Source organism: Cervus elaphus, chromosome 13 (genome assembly GCF_910594005.1).
Source record: "Cervus elaphus chromosome 13, mCerEla1.1, whole genome shotgun sequence".
Lineage (NCBI taxonomy): Eukaryota > Metazoa > Chordata > Mammalia > Artiodactyla > Cervidae > Cervus > Cervus elaphus.
The window spans coordinates 31706708-31730050 of NC_057827.1; the positions used below are offsets into that span (position 1 = coordinate 31706708).

Here is a 23343-nt window from a genome sequence, read left to right on the forward strand (position 1 = left end):
GCCATCCCTCCTCCACCTCCCCACCCCCTTGGCAACAAGTCTGTTCTCTGTGTCTGTTTCTGTTCTGTACATAGGTTGTGTCATATTTTATTTTGTGTGTTTATTTTAATTGGAGGATAATTACTTTACAATATTGTGATGGTTTCTGCCATCCATCAGCATGAATCAGCCATAGGTATACATATGTCCTCTCCCTCTTAAACCTCATGTTTTAGATTCCACATATAAGTGATATCGTATGGTATCTTTCTCTGATGTACTTCCTTGGTATGATCATCTCTACATCCATCAAACAATGTGAATGTACTTAATGCCACTGAGCTGTATACACTTAAAAATGGTTAAGATGGTGAGTTTCATGTTATGGCTATTTTACCACAATAAAAATAATAACAAGTGTCCTTTTCCCCCCATAAAACTGGAATAAAAGCAGACAAGGAAGAGACCCTGGGGCTCCCTGGGGCTGGGGTGTGCATGCCCAGGGCAGGAGGGGCAGCTGTTTTCATTATCAGCCTGTCAGTGCTGTCTGACTTGAACTCTGTTGTGCACTAGATGGATTTTTTAATATTAATTTTAGAACATAATGGGGAGCAGCGGAGATGAAAAGAAAAGCAAATTGAGGAAGCCGCGTGCCAATAAGCCGGGTGTCAATCATGGACAGACGAGAGGGGATTATCCAGCAGAAGGCTCAGGCGTGCTCAGGAGTGGAGTGTCAGGACAAACCCTTCTCGCTTTCCCTTTTAATAAGGTCATGAGCTGGGGGGATCAGAGGAATGCCAAAGAGACGAGGGCCCTTGCTTCAGCAAGAGGTTAGTGTGTGGCCGGGGGTTGGGGGTCCTGGACCCAAGCCCTGACCTGCAGAGAGGACGGGTTCAGGACAAGAACACAAGGATTATGACATCAGCCTGCGACCTCACTCTGAGGTGAAATCATCTCAACTGTCTGGAATGCTAACTTTTAAAGTGAGCAGATGAACTCATCAGTGTTACAAATGTTCTGCATTTTGATACCAACATTCATAAATGCCACGAGCAGCAGGCCACAGACAAAGGAAGGAAGGGGGGGATTCTGGGTGGCCACCGGCCCCTCTGAAGGCAGTGAGCTACATGGGTGGGAGCCGCCCAGGCCACAGAGGGAATGGTCACCAGCCAACATCTCGCCCTAGCAAGTCCAGAAGGGCAAGATGTCCAGAAACCACCAGATGAAAACTGGGTAACAAGGCTCTGAATATGCAAGTAGAACAAAAGCCACATAAGGAACGGGATGCAGAAGTGGATTCTCCACTTGAAGGACTCTGATGTGAAAAGAGGAATAAGGGATTTCCCCAGCTCTTCAGGAAGAGCTGGGAAAGGAGGATCACTGTGCAAAATCAGACTTGGCTCCGGCCTGACAACAGAGATCCCCATAGTTGGCTCTAGGACACCAGGTACTCCCAAGTCAGAAATACCATGGACAGCACCCCGCATTCTGCAGAGGGGTGATTTAACTGAACTGTAAACACCTAATATTCCACAACAATAAGGACAGAAGCAGCCATGAGAAAGAATGACTGACATTTACTTGGTTTAAACCACAGCCAGGCAATCCTCGCTACATTTTCATTGCATGCTCACTCGGTAATTCCTTGTTATCTGAATTTTATGATTCATTATAAATATTATCAACAAACAAACAAAAAAATAAGGATATTTGATTGTACATCATGAGTTCTTCAGGATGACAGTCGCAGCTAAATGATGACGGGGGAAGGAGAGGTGGGATGAACTGAGAGAGTGGCACTGAAACATATACACTACCATGTGTAAAACTGCTGAACATGTAAAGATTTTCTTACATAATGCTAGTCCAGGACTCTAGCAACTGTTAGGCTATGCCCCAAAAGTATAAATATCAATTTTTTAAAAAATTTCTGGGACTTCCCTGGTGGTCCAGTGGCTAGGACTCTGAGCTCCCAGTGCAGGGAGCCTGGGTTCAATCCCTGGTCGGGGAGCTGGATCCCATGCCACAACAAAAGAGTTCACATGTCACAACCAAGACCAAGTGCAGCCAAATAAATAAATATTTTTTTAAAAATTTCTTCTGGATTAAGGGCATACCTCTCACAGGACCTGCACAAAGGCCATCTCAGCAACCCTGCTTGACCAAATGCTGGGAAATATCTTCCCCCAAGGATCAAGCCAGGATGAGGCTGACACAGGAATTCGGGGGGTGTCCATGGTTAACCTCCCCCCATCCCATCCTGACAGTCTCCTTCCCCAAAATTCTGACACCCACTACAACATGGACAAACCTTGAGGACATCATGCTAAGTGAAATAAGCCAGTCACAGAAGGGCAAATACTGTGCGACTCCTCTTCTACGAGGTCCCTGTGTGTGCATGCTTGTGTGCGCAGTGGCTCAGTCATGTCCCATTGTAGCCCGCCAGGCTCCTCTGTCCATGGGATTTCCCAGGCAAGAATACTAGAGTGGACTGCCATTTCCTCTTCCAGCAGATCTTCCCGACCCAGGGATCATACCCAGGTCTTCTGCACTGGCAGGTGGACTCTACCACTGAGCCACCTGGGAAGGAGTCAAATTCCTAAAGGCAGAAAGGAATGGTGTCAGGATGTCCTTGGTGGTCCAGTGGTTAGGACTCCATGTTTCCAATGCAGAGGGTATGGGTTCAATCCCCAGTCAGGGAACTAAGATCCAATATGCCACTCGATGCAACCAATAATTTTTTAAAAAAAGAAAAGAAAAACTAGGTGGTGGGTGCCAGGGGCTGAGGCAGGGGCTAGCAGGGAGTTAGTATTTCATGGGGACAGAGTTGCAGTTTTGCAAAATGAAAAGAGGGAAAGACAGATGGCAGAGAGGTTTGCAGAGCAACGTGAACGTACTTAATGCCACTGAACCGTACACTGAAAAATGGTTAAGAGGGAAGACTTTTCTTATGTGTATTTTGTTGCTATTGTTCCATCACTCAGTCGTGTCCAACTCTTTGCAACCCCATGGACTGCAGCACGCCAGGTTTCCCTGTCCTTCACTATCTCCCAGAGTTTGTTCAAGTTCATGTCCATTGAATTGGTGATGCTATCTAATCATGTGTATTTTAACAAAATTAAATTTTTTTTAAAATCTTCCAGTCCCAAAGGCTGCCTTCCATTCAAATCTCCCAGGAGGAAACCAGCAGGGTCCCCTCCAGGGACCCCAGCAGCAGGCAGGAGTTCTCCTGGAAAAATTGCTCCCTCTGTATTTCTCTCCTCACTTGAATTGTCTTTACCACCATGGGAGTATCTTACTTTTCTTTTCCAAAATCAGCGCCCTTGAGTACTCAGAAAGAATAGCAAAAACCACTGATTTTCTACAAGCAAGCAGCAGGGGGTTGGTAGCAGGTATGTTCAATACAGCTTTAGAAACTGTAGAATGGATTTCTTCACATCACAAAGAAGAGGCTAAGACAAGAGCAAACAATTGATGCCAAATTAAATAACCCTTAAGAAACACACCACAGAAAATCACAACATGCTCATAAACACTGGCAGAGAAGAGCAAAGCTGACTGAGGAGGAAGGGGAGGCTGCAACCACCATGTCGGCTGCGTTTCTGGTACCCAATTTGCCATGAGCACAGCGGTTCTGGGCCGAAAAGTCCTGTTCCCCAAATACACATTTCCTGTGACCAGGGCAGTCTTGTCCTCAGGGCTCACTCCAGGGCGAACTTCACCTCAACTGACTGCCTCCTTCTTTCACACACCCCTGCAGGCTAAGCCAGGGGGGTAAATTTCTGTCACTGGGGCCCCCAGCCCAGCCCAGCCCACCCCCCAGCACAGGTGATACTGCCAGGCAATCATGTTAAAGCCCAAATGCACCTCCTTCTCAATCCCTCCAGAAACCGCCGGAAGCCACGATGCACTGATAGGCACCAGAAGACCAAGTAATGGAGTTACCTGTACAGCCCCAGAAGCTACCAGCCAGCCACGGTCACATAGAAGGGGCTCTGCTTTCCAGGTGTCAGAGACAAGATAATCCCTCAAAGATGCTGAGCAATTCCTTCCTTGGAATTTTACTGTGAACTGTCCCAAGTTTATTATCTATAGAAGATGGCGGAGTAGAAGCACGTGTGCTCATCATCTCCTGCGAGAACTCCAAAATTACAACTTGCTGCTGAATAACCATCTAGAGGAGAAGGTTGAATCCCACCAAAGATACCGCACATCCAAGGGCAAAGGAGGAGCCCCAGTAAGATGGTAGGAGGGTCAAAACTGCATTTAGAATCAAACCCCATACCTGCCAGAGATGCTGGGAGGGCTCAAACAAAACCTTGTGCGCACAAGGACACAGAGACCCCACAGAAACTGAGCCAGACCTGTATTTGAGTCTCCTGCAGAGGTACAAGTCAGCAGTGGCCTACCACAGGGGCAGGGACTCTGGATGAAGCCACCTGGCCACACAGCCTGTGGCATAAGCCCTCTTGGAGGTCGCCATTAACCTCACCATAGAGCTGCTGAGCAGACAACCCAAAAACTGCAGAACAATCATACCAAAGAAATTCTCTCACTGTTAAGAAAGTTCTAGGACCCACAACAGATTTCCAAACCTGGGATCTGGCAAAGGGACTGAGAACGCCCAGAGAATTTGACTTTGGAGGCCAGTGGGATTGATTACAGAACTTACACAGAACTGGGGAAACAGACTCTTGGAGGGCAGAAACAAAACCCTATGTGCATCAGAACCCAAGAAAAAGGAGCAGTGATCACAAGAGACTGACCCAGACTGGCCTGTGAGTGCCCACAAGTCTCCGGTGGAGGCATAGGTCGGCAGTGGCCTGCTGCAGGGTTGGGGGCACTGACTGCCGCAGTGCATGCCAGAAACCTTTTGAAGGAGGTCGCCATTATCTTCACTACCTCCACCACAGTTTGGTCTCAGGTCAAACAATGGGGAGAGAACACAGCCCCACCCATCAACAGAAAATTGGATTAAAGATTTACTGAGCATGGCCCCGCCCATCAGAACAAGCCCCAGTTTCCCCCACAATCAGTCTCACCCATCAGGAAGCTTCCATAAGCCTCTTATCCTCTTATCAAAGGGCAGATAGAATGAAAACCACAATCATAGAAAACTAATCAAATTGATCCCATGGACCACAGCCTTGTCTAATGCAATGAAACTATGAGCCATGCCATGTAGGGCCACCCAAGATGAACAGACCATGGTGTAGAGTTTTGACAAAACGTGGTCCACTGAAGAAGGGAAGGGCAAGGGAAGGGAAGGGAAGGGAAGGGCACTTCAGTATTCTTGCCTTGAGAACCATGATCAGTATGAAAAGGCAAAAAGATATGACACTGAAAGATGAACTCACCAGGTCAGTAGGTGCCCAATATGCTACTGGAGAAGAATGAAGAAATAGGTCCAGAAAGAATGAAGAGATGGGGCCAAAGTAAAAACAGTGCCCAGTTGTGGATATGACTGGTGATGGAAGTAAAGTCTGATGCTATGAAGAGCAATATTGTATAGGAACCTGGAATGTTAGGTCCATGAATCAAGGCAAATTAGAAGTGGTCAAACAGGAGATAGCAAGAGTGAACATCGACATTTTAGTAACCAGTGAACTAAATGGACTGGAATGGGTGAATTTAACTCAGGTGACCATTATATCTCCTACTGTGGGCAAGAATCCCTTTGAATAAATGGAGTAGCCCTCACAATCAACAAAAGAGTCTGAAATTCAGTACTTGGGTGCAATCTCAAAAATGACAGAATGATCTCTGTTGTTTCCAAGGCAAACCATTCAGTATCAGAGTAATCCAAGTCTATGTCCCAACCAGCAATGTTGAAGAAGCTGAAATTGAATGGTTCTATGAAGACCTACAAGGTCTTCTAGAACTAACACCCAAAAAAGATGTCCTTTTCATCATAGGGGACTGGAATGCAAAAGTAGCAAGTCAAGAGATACCTGGAGTAAACCAAGGTTTGGCCTTGGAATACAAGATGAAGCAGGACAAAGGCTAACAGTTTTGCCAAGAGAATGCACTGTTCATAGCAAACACCCTCTTCCAACAACACAAGAGACAACTCTACACATGGATGTCACCAAATGGTCAATACCGAAATCAGATTGATTATATTCTTTGCAGCCAAAGATGGAGAAGCTCTATACAGTCAGCAAAAACAAGACCAGGAGCTCACTGTGGCTCAGATCATGAACTTTCTTATTGCCAAATTCACACTTAAATTGAAGAAAGTAGGGAAAACCACTAGGCCATTCAGGTATGACCTAAATCAAATCCCTTACAATTATACTGTGGAAGTGACAAATAGATTCAAGGGATTATATCTGATAGACATAGCACCTGAAGAACTATGGATGGAAGTTTGTGACACTGTACAGGAGGCAGTGATCAAAACCATCCCCAAGAAAAGAAATGCAAAAAGGCATAATGGTTGTCTGAGGAGGCCTTACAAATAGCTGAGAAAAGAAGAGAAGCAAAAGGCAAAGGAGAAAAGGAAAGATATATCCATTTAAATGCAAAGCTCCAAACAACAGCAAGGAGAGATAAGAAAGCCTTCCTCAGTGATCAATGCAAAGAAATAGAGGAAAACAATAGAATGGGAAAGGCTGAAGATCCCTTCAAGAAAATTAGAGATACCAAGGGAACATTTCATGCAAAGATGGGCACAATAAAGGACAGAAATGGTATGGACCTAACAGAAGCAGAAGCTATTAAGAAGAGATGACAAGAATACACAGAAGAACTATACGAAAAAGATCTTAATGACCCAGATAACCATGATAATGTGATCACTCACCTAGAGCCAGACATCCTGGAATGTGAAGTCAAGTGGGCTTTAGGAATCATCACTACAAACAAAGCTAGTGGAGGTGATGGAATTCCTGTTGAGCTATTTCAAATCCTAAAAGATGATGCTGTGAAAGTGCTACACTCAATATGCCAGCAAATTTGGAAGACTCAGCAGGGGCCACAGGACTGGAAAAGGTCACTTTTCATTCCAATCCCAAAGAAAGGCAATGACAAAGAATGTTCAAACTACCACACAATTGCACTCATCTCACATGCTAGGAAAGTAATGCTCAAAATTCTCCAAGCCAGGCTTCAACAGTACATGAACCGTGAACTTACAGATGTTCAAGCTGGATTTAGAAAAGCAGAGGTAACAGAGATCAAATTTCCAACATCCATTGGATCATAGAAAAAACAAGAGAGTTCCAGAAAAAATCTACTTCTGCTTTATTGATTATGCCAAAGCCTTTAACTGTGTAGATCACAAGAAACTGTGGGAAATTCTTCAAGAGATGGGAATACCAGACCACCTTACCAGCCTCCTGAGAAATCTGTATGCAGGTCAAGAAGCAACAGTGAGAACTGGACATGGAACAATAAACTGGTTCAAAATTGGGAAAGGAGTATGTCGAGGCTGTATATTGTCACCCTGCTTATTTAACATACATGCAGAGTACATCATGAGAAATGCTGGGCTGGATGAAGCACAAGCTAGAATCAAGATTGCCATGAGAAATACCAATAACCTCAGATAACACAGATGACACTACCCTTATGGCAGAAAGCAAAGAAGAAAGAGAGAGTCTCTTGATGTAAGTGAAAGAGGCAAGTGAAAAAGTTGGCTTAAAACTCAACATTCAAAAAATAAAGATCATGGCATCCGGTCCCATCACTCCACGGCAAATAAATGGAGAAACAATGCAAACAGTGACAGACTTTATTTTCATGGACTTCAAAATCACTGCAGATGGTGACTGCAGCCATGAAATTAAAAGACGCTTGCTACTTGGAAGAAAAGCTATGACTATCCTAGACAGCATATTAAAAAGCAGAGACATTACTTTGCCAACAAAGGTCTGTCTAGTCAAAGTTCTGTTTTTTTCAGCAGTCATGTATGGATGTGAGAGTTGGACTATAAAGAAAGCTGAGTGCCAAAGAATTGATGCTTTTGAACTATGGTGTTGGAGAAGACTCTTAAGAGTCCCTTGGATAGCAAGGAGATCAAACCTATCAATCCTAAAGGAAACAGTCCTGAATATTCATTGGAAGGACTGATGCTGAAGCTGAGACTCCAATACTTCGGTGTCCTGATGCAAAGAACTGACTCATCTGAAAAGACTGATGCTGGGAAAGATTGAAGGCAGGAGGAGAAGGGGGCAACAGAAGATGAAATGATTGGATGGCATCACCAACTCAACGGATGTGAGTTTGAGCTTGCTCCGGGAGTTGGTGATGGACAGGGAAGCCTGGAGTGCTGCAGTCATGGGGTTGCAAAGAGTCAGACATGATTGAGCAACTGAACTCAACTGTCTCAAGTTTTAAGTGCTAGCAAATAAACACTTAACACTGCAAGAGCCAAGTAAAACATGTCTGGAGGCAGACAGCCACCTGTGGGCCTTGGTTTCCTGACCTCTAAACTAAAAGATATCCTTCAGTGCTCAGGGTGAACATGAAAATGTAAGTGTTAAAAGAAAAAAAAAAAAAGGATGGAGAAAGAAATGGCAATCTACTCCAGTATTCTTGTTGGAAAATCCCACAGACAGAGAAGACTGGTGGGTTACAGTCCATGGGGTCACAAAGAGTCAGACAGGACTTAGCAATACCAAAAAACCCCAGTCAATCCAATTTTTAAAGTGGGCAGAGTATCTGAATAGGCATTTTTCTAAAGGAAATACAGATGACCAAAAAGACACATGAAAGATGCTCAAGATTGTTAATCATCAGGGAAATGCAAATCAAAACTACCGTGAGAAATCACCTCACACCTGTCAGAATGGCTGTCACCAAATAGACAAGAGATGACAAGTACTGGCATATATGTGGAGAAAATGAGACTGTTGGTGGGAATATAAATTGGTGCAGACACTCTGGAAATCAGTATGGAGGTTGCTCAAAATATTAAAGATAGAATTAACATATGATGCAGCAACTCCACTTTTGGGTATATATGCAAACAAAAACACTAACTTGAAAAGATATATATGCAGCCCCTTGTTCACTGCAGCATTATTTACAATAGCCAAGACATGGAACCAATCTAAGTGTCTATCCATGGATGAATGTATAAAGAAAAAACACACATATATACATAATATATAACACACATACATACAGTGAATATTATTCAATAGTCAATTCAATTATTCAGTATTATTCATGTTTAAAATGAATGAAATTTTGCCATTTGTGACAACATGGATAGACACTGAAGGTATTATGCTAAGTGAAACAAGTCAGACAGAGAAAGATAACTGCTGTATGATCTTATATGTGGAATTAAAAAAAAAAACCAACAAAACAATTTTATATATACAGAGAAAAGACTGGTGGCTGACAGAGGTGGGTGTTGAGGAAGTTTGGTGAAATGAGTGAAGAGAGTTGACAGATACAACTTGCAGTTATAAAATAAGTGTCCTGGGAATGTAATGTACAGCATGGGGACTACAGTTAGAAATACTGTGTTGTGTATTTGAAACTAGCTAAGAGAGTAGATTGTTAAAGTTCTCTTCACAAGAAAAAAACAGTGACTATGTTTGTTGATGGATGTTAGCTAGACTTGGGGTGAACATCAAACTTCCCAACCAATAGAAATATCGAATCATTATGTTGTTCCCCTGAAACTAATACAATGTTACATGTCAATTACACCACAATGAAAATAATCAATCTTTAAAAAACAACAGAGAGGTCTTCCCTGGTTGCTCAGTGCTAAAGACTGCCTGCCAATGCGGGAAACACAGGTTGGATCCCTGGTCTGGGAAGATCCCACATGCTGTGGAACAACTAAGCCCATAGTAGTAGAAGTGTTAGTCGCTCAGTTGTGTCCAACTCTTTGTGACCGCATGGACTGTAGCCTGCCAGGCTCCTCTGTCCATGGAATTCTCCAGGCAAGAATACTGGAGTGGGTTGTCATTCCCTTCTCCAGGGGATTTTCCCAGTAGTTGCAGCTCCTGGGCTTGAGCCCACGCTCTAGAGCCTGGGAGCCACAGCTAACGAGTCCGGGTGCCCTACAGCCCGTGCTCGGCAACAAGAGAAGCCATTGCAATGAGAAGCCCAAGCACCACAACTAGAAGTAGCCACCGCTTGCCACAACCTGCAAAAGCCTGCACAACAACTAAGACCCAGAATAGCCAAAAATAAAATAAAATTATTCTTTTAAAAAACAGAGAGGCAGGGTGGGGTGGGGTCCACAGGCATGGTCTGGCGGCCTGTGTCACCTGCACAGTGCTGACAATGACCCAGCCCTGAGGACCAGATGGGGATGGATGCAGCTCCTGGGCCAGTGCAGGCTCACAGGTGCAGAACCCTGTAAGCTCTGTGTTTGCTGTGATCACCACCGAGTTGAGCAAGATAGCCACACACCAGGCTCTTCCTTCCATACAGACTGGGCTCTGTGATGACTGTGCTGCTGGAAGACGCCCCCCCTTGGCTCCTGTGACCACCTCCTGCAGCCCCAGACATGGACACTCTCAGCTCTGCGGACAGCAGTCAACTCTGAACCAAGGCACCCAGCAAAACAAGACCCGGTGGCAAGAGAGACACCATGGGAGCAGAAAGAAGGGACCCCACATTCCCCAGAGGGGACATGAGGCCATCACAGGACAGGAGTCCTGAGACACAAGATGTCACTATGGATGCCCGTCCTGGTGTCTGCTCCTCTGGTCACCCATTCAACCTGGACAGGCATGTCTCCCGTCTCCAGGGAAACCAGCCCCAGCGGAAAGACGACTGGTCCATGGCGACAGGCATCTGATTTCACTTCTCAGTGATGCCCTGCCAAGGCGGGTGGGGAGTGGGGGGTGGAATCTGTATCCTGTCCACATTAATATCTATCCATGAGCTAATAGTCTATTAAGGAATACTCACAGACAAGATAATCATATCTGGGGAATGTGACAGATGAGCAAATGAAAACAAATGTAAACTTACAAAATGTCAAGGGGCAACAGTATGAAATCCAGAGACATAAAGCACACATAGAAGTTTCAGGCAGTTTTACACTGTTCAAGATGCAACTTTAGCTCTGTAATTTTTATAACTGAAACTGGCAATTCTTTTTATCTTCAGAATAATGAAACTGGTGATTTACATAATAGGTGTGATCATTTGAAAAAGCACATTGTGAAAAAAAAAAGAAAGAAAGAAAAAGCATATTGTGTACTTTATTATATGCTTGTAAACTTGTAAAGTTGACCTCCCACCATAAGACAAAAAGTCTATGCTCACATCTGTTCTGGGGAGGGGAGTGGTTAGCTGACCCCTTCTTATTTTCAGAAGGCATTCTGGCTAAAATATCAGCAGAAAGGGTCATGACAATGACAAATAGGTCAGACATTGGCCACATTCTCTGAGAGCACATCCAAGCAAGTGGCGGTGTGTAAGAGCTCATTTCTTGACACCTTCACCAGCTGGGTTTTATTATCCTTTAAGTCTTTTTTTGATTGGCAAGTCAAAATACATCAATACTAACGTAACACTCGCAACCTATATTTATTAGCTGCTCATCATGATCCAAGCACTGCATTAAAAAAATTCTGCATAAATTTTCTCATTTAACCCTCACAACAGTTCAGAGTCAGTCAGGAATTATCATGCCTATTTTATGGCTAAGAAAACCAAGGTTTGGAAATTTAAAGCCACATATGATGCCCCAAATCACATGCTGGAGATTGCCAGGGATGACGTGAACTTGATATCTAATTTCCAAGCCCAGGTTGCCTGAATAACAGAAGTGCCATCTTGTCATCAGTTTCTCTGGTTAAATACTAGTGAGGCTTTTTTAAAATCAGGAATCAAATCACACTTCTTATGTTTACTGGCCATTTGTATTTGTTCTTTTTAAAAACTGCTTACCCATTACCTTTTTTTTTTCCCCTGATTTTCTCAACTGGAATATTCACTTTTTTCTATTGATTTGTTAAACTCAACACTTACTAAATACTTTAAAACATTTCCTACCAAAGGCAATGTTTTCCCCCAAGCTTTCCATCTCTATTTAGTTTTCTTCAAGTGCCAGTAATACATTTTAATAACTAGCTGCACACATCTCCCCTCACTGTTGTTCTTTTGTAAAAAATTTCCTTGAATACAGTTTTCTGTTTCTTCCTTGAATACTAGTCCATTTTGGGTTTTGCTTCTTTAGAAAATGTGATGGTATCTTTTCATAGAAAAACAGCTATTTCAGTAAGATTTTCAAATACATTAGAGGTGCACAAACACTTCTTATGTTTAAATGCTTATCTCTTCATCGCCTACCTTCTTGTTCAGTAACATTTTCTTTGCTTTTCTGCTGTGGGGGAAGATTATTCTTATCACATGATTTTTTTTTATCTTATTGATCTTTTCCAAGAATGGTTAGATTTATTCATAAAATTTTTCACATTCAATTTTATCTTTGTTCTCTCCTTCTATTTTTATCTGGATGTGGCTTATTGCTTTTTTTTCCCCACAAGTTTACTACAGTGGCATGTTCAATTTATGTAAAAATTTTTCTTGGGACTTTCCTGGTGGTCCAGTGGCTGGGACTCTGCACTCCTAATGCAGGGGGACCAGGTATGATCCCTGATCAGCAAACTAGATCCCACATGCCACAACTAAAGATCCTGCATGCCATAACTAAGACCCAACACTTCCAAATAAATTAATTTAAAAAAAAATTTCTTTTTACCCAACTAATGATAGCACTGAAGCTATAAATTGTCCTGTGAGCACATATAGTATAGAGTATTGCTGTTGTTATTTTCATTTTTATAGTTTTCACTATTTGGTATTTATTATTTCTGTGCATTTTCATACTCATACTGCAAATGAAGGTTTCCTAAAATGATGGTTTTGTTTTGTATACTTTACATAAATGTTATCAAGCCATTTTTTAAAAGTTTGGACTTTGATCCAAGAGTTATTTGGCCTAGTGGCTGTTTTTATTTATTCATTTTTGTTTGTTTGCCTTTTTTTTTTTTAATTTGTTTGCCATTTTAAAAATGTTTACCTATGCCTTTATTCTAGCTTTACAGAATGGTGGTCATAGAACCATAATTTCTACATTTTATAATAAGCTGGTGTTTTCCTTGAGATCTAGAATGTAATCAATGTTTTAAATGGTTCATCAGTACTTAAGTGGATATTTCCTGATGCGATAGAATATTGGTATATACTTATTAACATGTCCTTTTATATTATTAAATTATTTCATATCTTTATACAGTTTGCCTTAACCCTTGGATCAAAATCCAAACTTTTAAAAAATGGCTTGATAACATTTATGTAAAGTATACAAAACAAAACCATCATTTTAGGAAACCTTCATTTGCAGTATAAGTATAAAAATGCACAGAAATAATAAACACAAAATAGTGAGTGAAAATTATAAAAATGGAAATAACAACAGCAATGCTCTATTAACTAAAGAAATGAGTAACTTTGATATGAAAACTGTGATTTTTGTCAATTTCTCACAGCTTTTATTTGATGTGTTTTGAGGCTGTATTTTTAGTAAAGGATCAAGACATTTTTATCTTCATTGCAGCATTTTCTTTTGTTTCCATAAAATTACTCATTCGTTTTGATCCCCTTTGCCTTGATTTAATATGGCTTTTGAGCTGGACCTGTCTTGTACATCTCTGTCCTTTATTTTTAGCATCTTGGTACCTTTGTTTTAGGGGCTTCCGAGGTGGCTCAGGGTAAAGAATCTGCCTGCCCGTGCAGGAGACACTAGAGACGAGGATTCGATCCCTGGGTTGGGAACATCCCCTGGAGAAGAAAATGGCAACCCACTCCAGTATTCTTGCCTGGGAAATCCCATGGGCAGAGGAGCCTGGTGGGCTACAGTTCATGGTGTCACAGAGAGTCAGACAAGCCTGAAGTGACTAAGCACACAAACATGCACTATATATAAAAGTAAACACATAGGTCATAGACGAGCATGTAAAAAAGGTTTAACTTTTAGAAGAAATTATGAGAATTTCTCTATATAGTATCAGTATATGGAAGTGAAAGTGAAAGTCATTCAGTCGTATCCAACTCTTTGCTACCCCATGGACTATACAATCCATGGAATTCTCCAGGCCAGAATACTGGAGTGGGTAGCCTTTCCCTTATCCAGGGAATCTCCCCAACCCAGGGATCAAACCCAGGTCTCCTGCATTGCAGGAGGATTCTTTACCTGCTGAGCCACAAGGAAAGCCCAAGAATACTGGAGTGGGTAGCCTATCCCTTCTCCAGGAGATCTTCCTGACCCAGGAATCGAACCGGGGTCTCCTGCATTGCCGGCAGATTCTTTACCAACTGAGCTAAAATATTTCTTAAATAAGACAAAAATCACTTAAGGAACTGTTTATGTATTTAACTACATCAAAATTTAAACCTCAAAATTAAAAGTGACAGTCTAGAGTCTAGGAGAAGATATTTATAATATTACTTTGAAAGTATCCAGAATAGGGACTTCGCTGGTGGTCCAGTGGTTAAGACTCTGTGCTTCCACAGCAGGGGCATGGGTTCAATCCCTGGTCAGGCAACTAAGATCTCACATGCCATGCGGTGCAGCCAAAAAATAACAAAAAAGGTTTTTTTAAAAAAGTATCCAGACTATATACAGATCCTATAAATTGGTAGAAAAAAGCAAACCCCCCAACAGGAAAATTAACAAGGGACACAAATAGGTAATTTAATGAAGAAGAAATCCCACAGCAAATAACATAAAAATAAATGTAAACTCGTTAAATTCAGGAAATAGAAGCGAAAACAATGATTAATACCCTGAGGCAGATTTACTAGGAAGCTAATGAAGTGTAAGCATCAAGACCCCTTCACTCACGTGGGCTCTTTACAAGGTCCTGGCTTCCCATGGTATTCACATAGTCATAACATTTTTGCAAATTTTGTAAAATTAAATTTTTTATGGACTTTTTGGAATCTAACAAAGAAGAAGCTGAAATGGTTTGGGGCACATCGATATGATTTGTCATCATGTTGGTATACTTAGGTTCCTGCTACCCTTCCCAGTAGAACTGGTAAACAGTGATCCCTCTGCTGCCCTATGCCAGCACACCCACACAGGGGGATGCAGCCTGGGGACTGAGGTTCTGCCACTGTACAACATGCCACACTGGGACATCCCTGGTGGTCCAGTGGTGAAGAATCCACCTTCCAATGCAGGGGATATGGGTTTGATCCCTCGTTGGGGAATTAAGATCCCATATGCCATGAGGCAACTAAGCCTGAGTGCCACAACTACTGAGCCTGTGCGGCACTACTAGAGAGAAGCCTGCACGCTGCAACTCAGACCTCATGTGGCCAAATAAAGTTTAAAAGATGCATATAAAAAAATGCCACACAGCTCTTACTACTAGAAGGGCAAAGAAGCATCTTAAGATTAAACTCTGTACAAGAAAACTTGAAATGCCCTAAAATTTTACCATCCATGCATGAAAGAAACTTCATGGATGTTTCTAAACTCTACAGAAATCCTAAATGTGGTGAAATAAACTTTTCTGAAGCTGAAGCTCCAACACTTTGACCACCTGATGTGAAGAGCCAATTCACTGGAAAAGATTCTGATGCTGAGAAAGACTGAGGGCAGGAGGAGAAGGGGATGACAGAGGACGAGATGGTTGGATGACATCATCAACTCAATGGACATGAATTTGAATTTGAGCAAACTCTGGGAGATGGTGAAAGACAGGAAAGCCTGGCGTGCTGAAGTCCATGAGATTGCAAAGAATCGGACATGACTTAGTGACTAAAGAGAAACAACACATTTTTTCTAGATTATTGGCGGGGGGCGGGGTGGAAATCTTAAAGGAATGATGTCAGCAAAAAAAAGAAAAAAAAAAACTAAGAAGATGCAAAATTCCACCTCTCAATAAAAACAAGGAAAAACTGCAAAAACTGTCATTATCAACTTTTTAGGAACTCTGAAAACTATCAAAGGCTTACAGCAACACAGGGAGTGTTTACTCAAAGAAAAATATCTAAATCGCAGTAGGAACAGTGAGCTTTGTGTAGTATTTTTACTACAGTCCCATCCCCCACTCCTCAGCAGCAGCCTTGAAAATAACAGCCCACAGTCATAGTATCAGAGGAAGCAGAACGGGCCTCTTTCACAAAGAAATGTCATTATTTCTTTTAATCCATCTGGTGCCTCCCTGGAAGACCAGATCAAAAGGCTTATTTTTATTTTATCTGACTAGGAATTCTCCCAGTGCTAAAGTTCCTACCCAGGGATATTCGCTGCAAACATTTCCAGGCAAATGTTTTATTCACTATTGCCTGGGGTAATACACAACAGTCTGGGCCAACAATACCCTAATCAGAAAGCTAAGGATGAAAGGCTGAGGAACCAGAGGAGCTCTGAAAAGTTCAGAAGTATTCCTAGGAACCTAAAAGTTCATGCACACATAGAGCTGCACCCATGATCAAAAAAGACTCAAGAAGGCACTAAGCTGTCACCTCTGGCTGACCCTGAGCTCTACACTAGTCACATGGATGATTTTGAACAGGCCTCGACAGGCACACTGTCAATCCTAAAGGAAATCAACCCTGAATATTCATTGGAAGAACTAATGTTGAAGCTGAAGGTCCAATACTTTGGCCACCTGATGCAGAGTCAACTCATTGGAAAAGACCTCGATACTGGGAAAGACTGAAGGCAGGGGGAGAAGGGGGCAACAGGCAATAAGAGGGTTGGATGGCATCATCAACACAATGGACATGAGGTTTGAGTAAACTCCAGAAGAGGACAGGGAAGCCTGGCGTGCTGCAGTCCACGGGGTCACAAAGAGTCAGACACAACTTAGTGACTGAACAACAACATGCACACAGAGCCCCTTGGCAAAGACAGGGGCATTTTTTTGGTTGGAATCATGTAAGGAAACATCATTGGCAGACCATCAAGCTCTCAGAACAGAGAGTATAGCAGCACACACAGCAAAGAATACAAACTTCACAAAATTATCTCAGAAAAATGACCAACAAAGGACAACTCCAAGGAGCAACAGCAAAGCCTGGAGGGAAGGGAGAATATGGTTTCCAGGGTTATGACATAATAATAATATGCAAAATGCCCATTTTTCAATGAAAAAAACAACAACAACAAACAAGGCATGCAAAGAAACAGGAAGATATAACCCAATACAGGAAGAAAAAGCAATCAAAAGAAACCATCTCTGAGGAAGCACAAATATTGGACCTACTGGACACAGACTTTGCATAAGCTTAGGTATTAAAGGCTAAAGGAAACCATGACTAAAGAACCACAGGAAAGCAAGAGACTGTCTCACTAAACAGAGAATACAATAAAGAGACAGAAATTAAAGAAGAAAAATAACAGAAGTTCTGAAACTGAAAAGTATACTAACTAAAATGAAAAATTCTCTTTAGGGGCTCAAAAGCAGATTTTAGCAGAAAGAAGAAAGAATAAATGAACCTGAAGGTTTTAAGACTGCCCAGTCTGGGACTTCCCTGGTGGTCCAGTGGTTAGGACTCTGAGCTTCCACTGCAGTGGGTACAAGTTCAATCCCTGGTCAGAGAACTAGGATCCCACATGCCACATGGTGTGGCCAAAAAGTAAAAAAAAAAAAAAATTGCTCAGTCTAAGAAACAAAAAGCAAAAAACTGAACAGAGCCTCAGAGACCTGCAAGGTGCCACCACCATGCTCTGCATACACATTTGACGGATCTCAGAAGCACAGGTGAGGGAAGAGGCACAGAGAATATCTGAAGAAATAATGAACAAATAAGCTGTAGATCATCAGAACTGGTCAATTGCCAAGCACACACATGAGGCTAGTGTCCCAAGAGTTTTATTCTGCTTTCTGATAACCCCAAGAGGTAGGGTGCCCTGATCTCTGCATCATGGGAGGGGCAGAGTAGAGGTCAGACGTGCAGAGGACAGGAAGGAGGGGGCACTGTCCCCAGCCTATCACCCCTGCCCCACTGCTTCTGGTCCCCATCATCTCCAACCTCAGGGGCACTAACAGACTTCAGCACACATGCAATAATAAGCCCCTTACTCCGGCACATTTAAGATGCCAACAACTTCAGGACATCCCAGGAGAAGAAGTAGGATGCTGACAAATGTCGATGTACCATCCACTGGGAAGACCCAGCCAGGGTCAGGAAGCATTGAAATGCAAAAAATAGCACATCCTGGGCTCAAAACACCTCGTGCACAGTAAATTCTCAACAGTGGCTATTTGAGAGTGATGGAATTAGGGAAGGGTTTTGTTTTTGTTTTCTTGGCCCATCTGTATTTTCTAAATTTCCTACAGTGAATTACATTACTGCTAAGATTAGAAAAAATGACAAATAGGAAAGGAAAAAAATAAATAAGCCAACCAGATTTACCCTGAAACTAATGAAGCTTAAGTTCTAGGCCATCCTATAGTCCCAGGCTCCATCCAAGTCCCGTCAGGGTGGCACCAGCTTGTCTATATCTATGGTTTCAGTCCCCCATTCTGCACATGCTTCAGGCCCCATAAAACCGTGATCTGTCTTAGAACCAACAAATACAGAATAACTAACACGTCTGACTGCTTTAAAAACAGAGAGAGGGCATCCCTGGTGGCTCAGTGGTAAAGAATCCACCTGCCAATGCAGGCTGCACAGTTTCAATCCCTGGACCAAGCAGATCCCATGTGCCCCAGGACAACAAAGCTTGTGCACCATAACTACCAAATCTGTGCCTCAGAGCCCGGGAGCCGCAACTACTGGGCCCACGTGCTGCAACTACTGAAGGCTGAGTGTCCTAGTGCCCACGTTCTGAAACAAGAGAAGTCGTAGCAATGAGAAGACCACACACTGCACCTAGAGAGTAGCCCTCACTCTCTGCAACTAGAGAAAAGCCTGAATAGCAACAAAAACCTAACACAGCCAAAAATCTAAATAAACAGATAAAACAATAAGAGAAAATGTTCAGTTTAGGTGAGAACAAAAATAGGTAACCTGCATTCTCCCTCTGCCTGTTGTAATCATCACCTCTGCTGCTGCAGATTGAACTGTGTCCCTCCCCTTCCATGTTCACAATCTGAAGCCCTTAGCCCTGATGTGATGCTGTTTGGAGGTGTAGCCTTGGGAGGTGATTATGAGATGAGATTGTGAGGGTGGGGCCCCCAGGATAGTCTTATTGCAAGTGCCCTTATTACAAGAAGAAAGTTCATTCTCCACCACGTGAGCCCTGAGAAAGGAGGCAGCTGCCCACAAGCCAGGAAGCGAGCCCTCCCAGGAACTGATTCCGTGGGCATCTTGGACATCCAGCCTCCCACACTGTGAGAAATAAACATCTGTTGATTAAACCACCCAGCCTGTGGTGTTCTGTCCTGACAGCCCCAGCTGTCTCAGATACCCTGTCCTCCTCAGAATGCCCAGACCTGGTTATGCACACACCCAGAGGTCACCTGTCACTCTTCAAGCCACTGCACACTGCTAGAATTTTATACACAAATGGAGAGCTGCCAACATTTTATAAATGCTATTCACCCAAGAATTCTCTTTTCTCTGGGGTCTGTCAAGTTCTTTAAAAAGTCAGCCTCTTTTCATCTGCAGTGAGATTTTCTTTTTAAATCCCTCTTTAAACACTTCCTTTTATGTGATGTCTTAGCCTTACTCACTGAACATTAAAGAAAAGCCGTTTTCCATTCATTGGTTTGTTTTAGATACACTCTCCCTGACCTTTGAAAATGGCAAAAGAGGGACTTCCCTGGTGGTCCAGTGGTTAAGACTCCATGCTTCCACTGCAAGGGGTACAGGTTTGATCCCTGGTTAGGGAACTGAGATTCCATATGTGGTGGGGCATGGCCAGAAAAAAAAAGAAAGAACCTGGGTCCACCTGCTTTGAATGTCCAAGCAGTAAAGGGACCAAGTAATAAACCTGCTTAGAATACCTGGCCCCAAGAACCCTAACACCATATGCAACAGAACCCTCAGACAAGTGAACTGCTAGGTTGAACACCAAAATGAAATGACCCTAGTCCTGGTTTATAGTTTGTGGGAATTTGAATAGAATTTGTATCCTGTTATTGTGTGAAAACTGTTTAAATCTTATTTATGTTGAATTGGTTCATGGTGCCTTTCAAGCAGGTCTACTATATCCTTCTACTTTTCTGTATATTCATTCTATTAATTTTTGAGAGGTTGATATTGAAATTCCAACTAAAAGTCATAATTTATCTACTTAAAAAATAATTATAATATATAGTGGAACTACATGTACAAAGTTAAATATTTTCCAAGTCTCCTGCAAATGTGTTACCATACTTTCATAACAAGTAACGACACTAAAGGTTAAAGCACTCTCCTTGAAAAGAAATAGGAAAACCCTAAAATTCCACAGCACCGAGTCTGCAAACCATGTATCCGCATTCTCATCAAACAAGAAGCAAAGAGATTGGGGGATTTTTCCCTGCACAAAAGCCAGGTCTCCTCAACCCCATCCACGGAGGAAGGGGATACACGCTGGATGTGATCCACATACCCCAAGATGCCACTGGGGAAATAGGTGACACAGTTCAAGGCCTGGGCGAGTGAACAGGAGAGTCTCTCTGTAGCAAGACTCTAAAAGTATTCATGCAGAAATGGTGAGTATTCACTCACAAAAACAAGCTAGGAGTACTTCCTCTGTACCCTGCCTGTCTGTCTGCATCCCACAAGAGCATTCTGACCCAAACGCAACCCTCAGTTTATTGGACAACATCCCACCAGCAGGAGCATCTCCAGGTCCACCTCCTGGTCTCTCAAGCCTGGAGGCAGCTGAGATTTGGGGCACATTCGTGTAATCAACACATATTCGTGAAGTGCTGGATTGGTGGCCAGCGCTGTTCCAGACCATCAGTGGACAAAACCACTGGCAATCTCACCTGCGGGGCTGACATGCTGGATGGGAGGCCTGCTGGGGCTGCCGGGGTGAACCAAATGCACTGAAATAAGGAGATGACAGCAGAATACTGCAGGAAGTAGGGGCACAGAGGAGAATGCAAACGTTACTAGCCCTGCCCCACAAATGCAAAGATCTACCTAGGAGAAAACAAGCTGCAGGGAGGGGAGACAGTAATACTAATACACCAGACACAGCCTGTAAGTCATAATGACTCAACCTTCTCAACAACTCTGACACAGATACTGTCACTACGTCCATCTGACCAAGGAGGCAAATAAGTCCCCATGAGGCTTTATTGTCTGCCCAAGATCAAGCAGCAGGGCTGGGACTTGAACCCAGCCTGTCTGGATGCAAGCATTAATCCCCATACTACACTGTTCTCTGAAATTCAGTGGGCATCTATTCATCTCCTCTGACAACAGGTATTCAAGAGACACCATGCAAATCCGAATTTCTAGCTTAAAAATAGAATGACTCTGGGTAAACAAGGTCCTATTGTATAGCACTGGGAACCATACTGAATATCCTATAATAAACCATAGTGGAAAAGAATATGAAAAAGAACATGTATATATATATATTTATATATGTGTGTGTATATAACTGAGTCACTTTGAAGCAGAAATTAACACAACACTGTAAATCAACTATACTTCAATAAAATAAAATTTTTAAAAATATTACACTGATACAGCATTTAAAAATTTAAATATAAAAATAAAATACATTTTAAAAGAATGATTCCAACCACTCAAAAATTTTTCATAACCCTTTCTACTAAACTGTAAAGCATATTCATATTCTACTTCCTGATGAAAGATAGCAAAGTGAAATTTATACTTTAATATTTATCCTTACAGTAAAATGTACAATGTAAAACTCTCTATACACACCCCTTCTACTTATACCCATGAAGAGAGGGCCACCTGAACACTGTTCCCCAGGCGTCATCAGTGGACTTGTTGTTGCAAGTGGCATTTTGTATGTGTAGGTTTTTTCCCTTTATTTTCTTCCACCTTTCTGTATGGCCTAAATGTTTGATAATGGGTATTTATCATTTTTCACAACAAAATTATTCTGATTTATTTACCACCTAATGATACTTTGAAAAGACCAAGTGAAAAACACCCATCAGTGTGCCTCCCGTAGAAACACAAGAAAAGAAAGAGCTAAGGACCTTAAGAGGAAGAACATTCCTCTAAAAATAATCACAGGGTCAGAAAGGTCTTTCTCAGACAGGCATCATGGGTGCATTACAGGCAGACAGCGCCCTGTGAGTCCAGGGCTCCTGCAAGGAGACAGCAGGCTATGCTCCCAAGGGGCCGGATGAAAGAGCAGGCAGGCCATGGATACAAAAATGTAAGTTCAGGAGAAGAGTCCATACGGAAGGAAGTACAGATCAGAACTTACACCCTGCAAAATCAAACCTGATTAGAGGGTAAATCTTCAAAAATTCTACCAGAACGCAAAAACAAAAAGAACACTGCTTGACAAGGTCTCCTGTAGTGAAACAAAAGAGGAGAGGTCACAGAATACGGGAACAAAATGTGTCGATAAAAGGTGTTTCATAACGAGCTGCTATTTAAAAAAAAAAAAAACACGACTGTGGTACAAAAGCAGACAATTATTTTATGGAAGAAAGTCTCTCTCCACCAGCATGGATTAGAGATACTGCCTGAAATGCTCTCTACACGGCACAAAGGGACAAATTTTGTCTTACCATGTCAGGAAAACACATCTGTACATTTACTTGGAGAATCACATTTCTTGGAATCTACAATAAAAGACACTATTCTTACATACACACATAAACTCAAAAAAGATAAGAAGGTCCCTTTAAGCTAAACAGGAGCTCAAGTGTAACCTGAGGATTGTCAATAAACATAATTCCATCACATGAACAAAAATGAGTGGCTTTAAAAGAAGCAATGGTGATGTTATCAAGATGATGGAATGGTTTTCTACCATCATCCCCCAGAGAACACAGAGTGTGACCATCCATGCATGGACAAGAGTACCTTCGTGGGAGTCCAGGAGTCCAGCAGAGTACCAACAGAGCACTGAAGCAAAAAAACCAAGAGCAGAGGCACTGAATAGAGTAAGAGGAACAGTTTCAATGCTCCATGTTTCAGTTTACACGAGGCAGCACTGTGCGGCGCCAACGAAGCCAGCCCAGCCCACTGTGTCTTCAGCAGATAAAGCAGAGGGTGAAGGGGTGCCGAGCTTCCCCAGCCGTGCAGGACACGGCCCAAGAAGTCCACTGCCCTCTTGTTCCACCCAGAATACGGAGGTCATCTGCTCTTAGCACCTCCCCTGGCTTTACAGGACTGAGAGATGGCAGACAGTCTTCAGAACTCCCTGCCAAAAAGGAACACAAAGTGTGGAGCAGGCACACCTGTAGAAAAAGTCTGAGGAAGCCTCAGATTTTCTAGCTGGACCACCTGATGGAGCTATTTCTCCCCCAAAGCCAGTCAGCA

At 42.6% G+C, this 23343-nt stretch overlaps 1 protein-coding gene and 1 non-coding gene across 2 annotated transcripts in view; one reads left to right on the top strand and one right to left on the bottom strand.

Moving 5' to 3' along the window:
* Window positions 1–23343, bottom strand: part of FAM189A1 (family with sequence similarity 189 member A1) — a 245153-nt gene that overhangs the window by 172108 nt on the left and 49702 nt on the right. The gene's annotated exons all lie outside the window — the stretch shown is intronic.
* TRNAW-CCA lies at window positions 2609–2681 on the top strand. The gene has a single exon. It is a non-coding gene; the product is annotated as a tRNA-Trp (tRNA).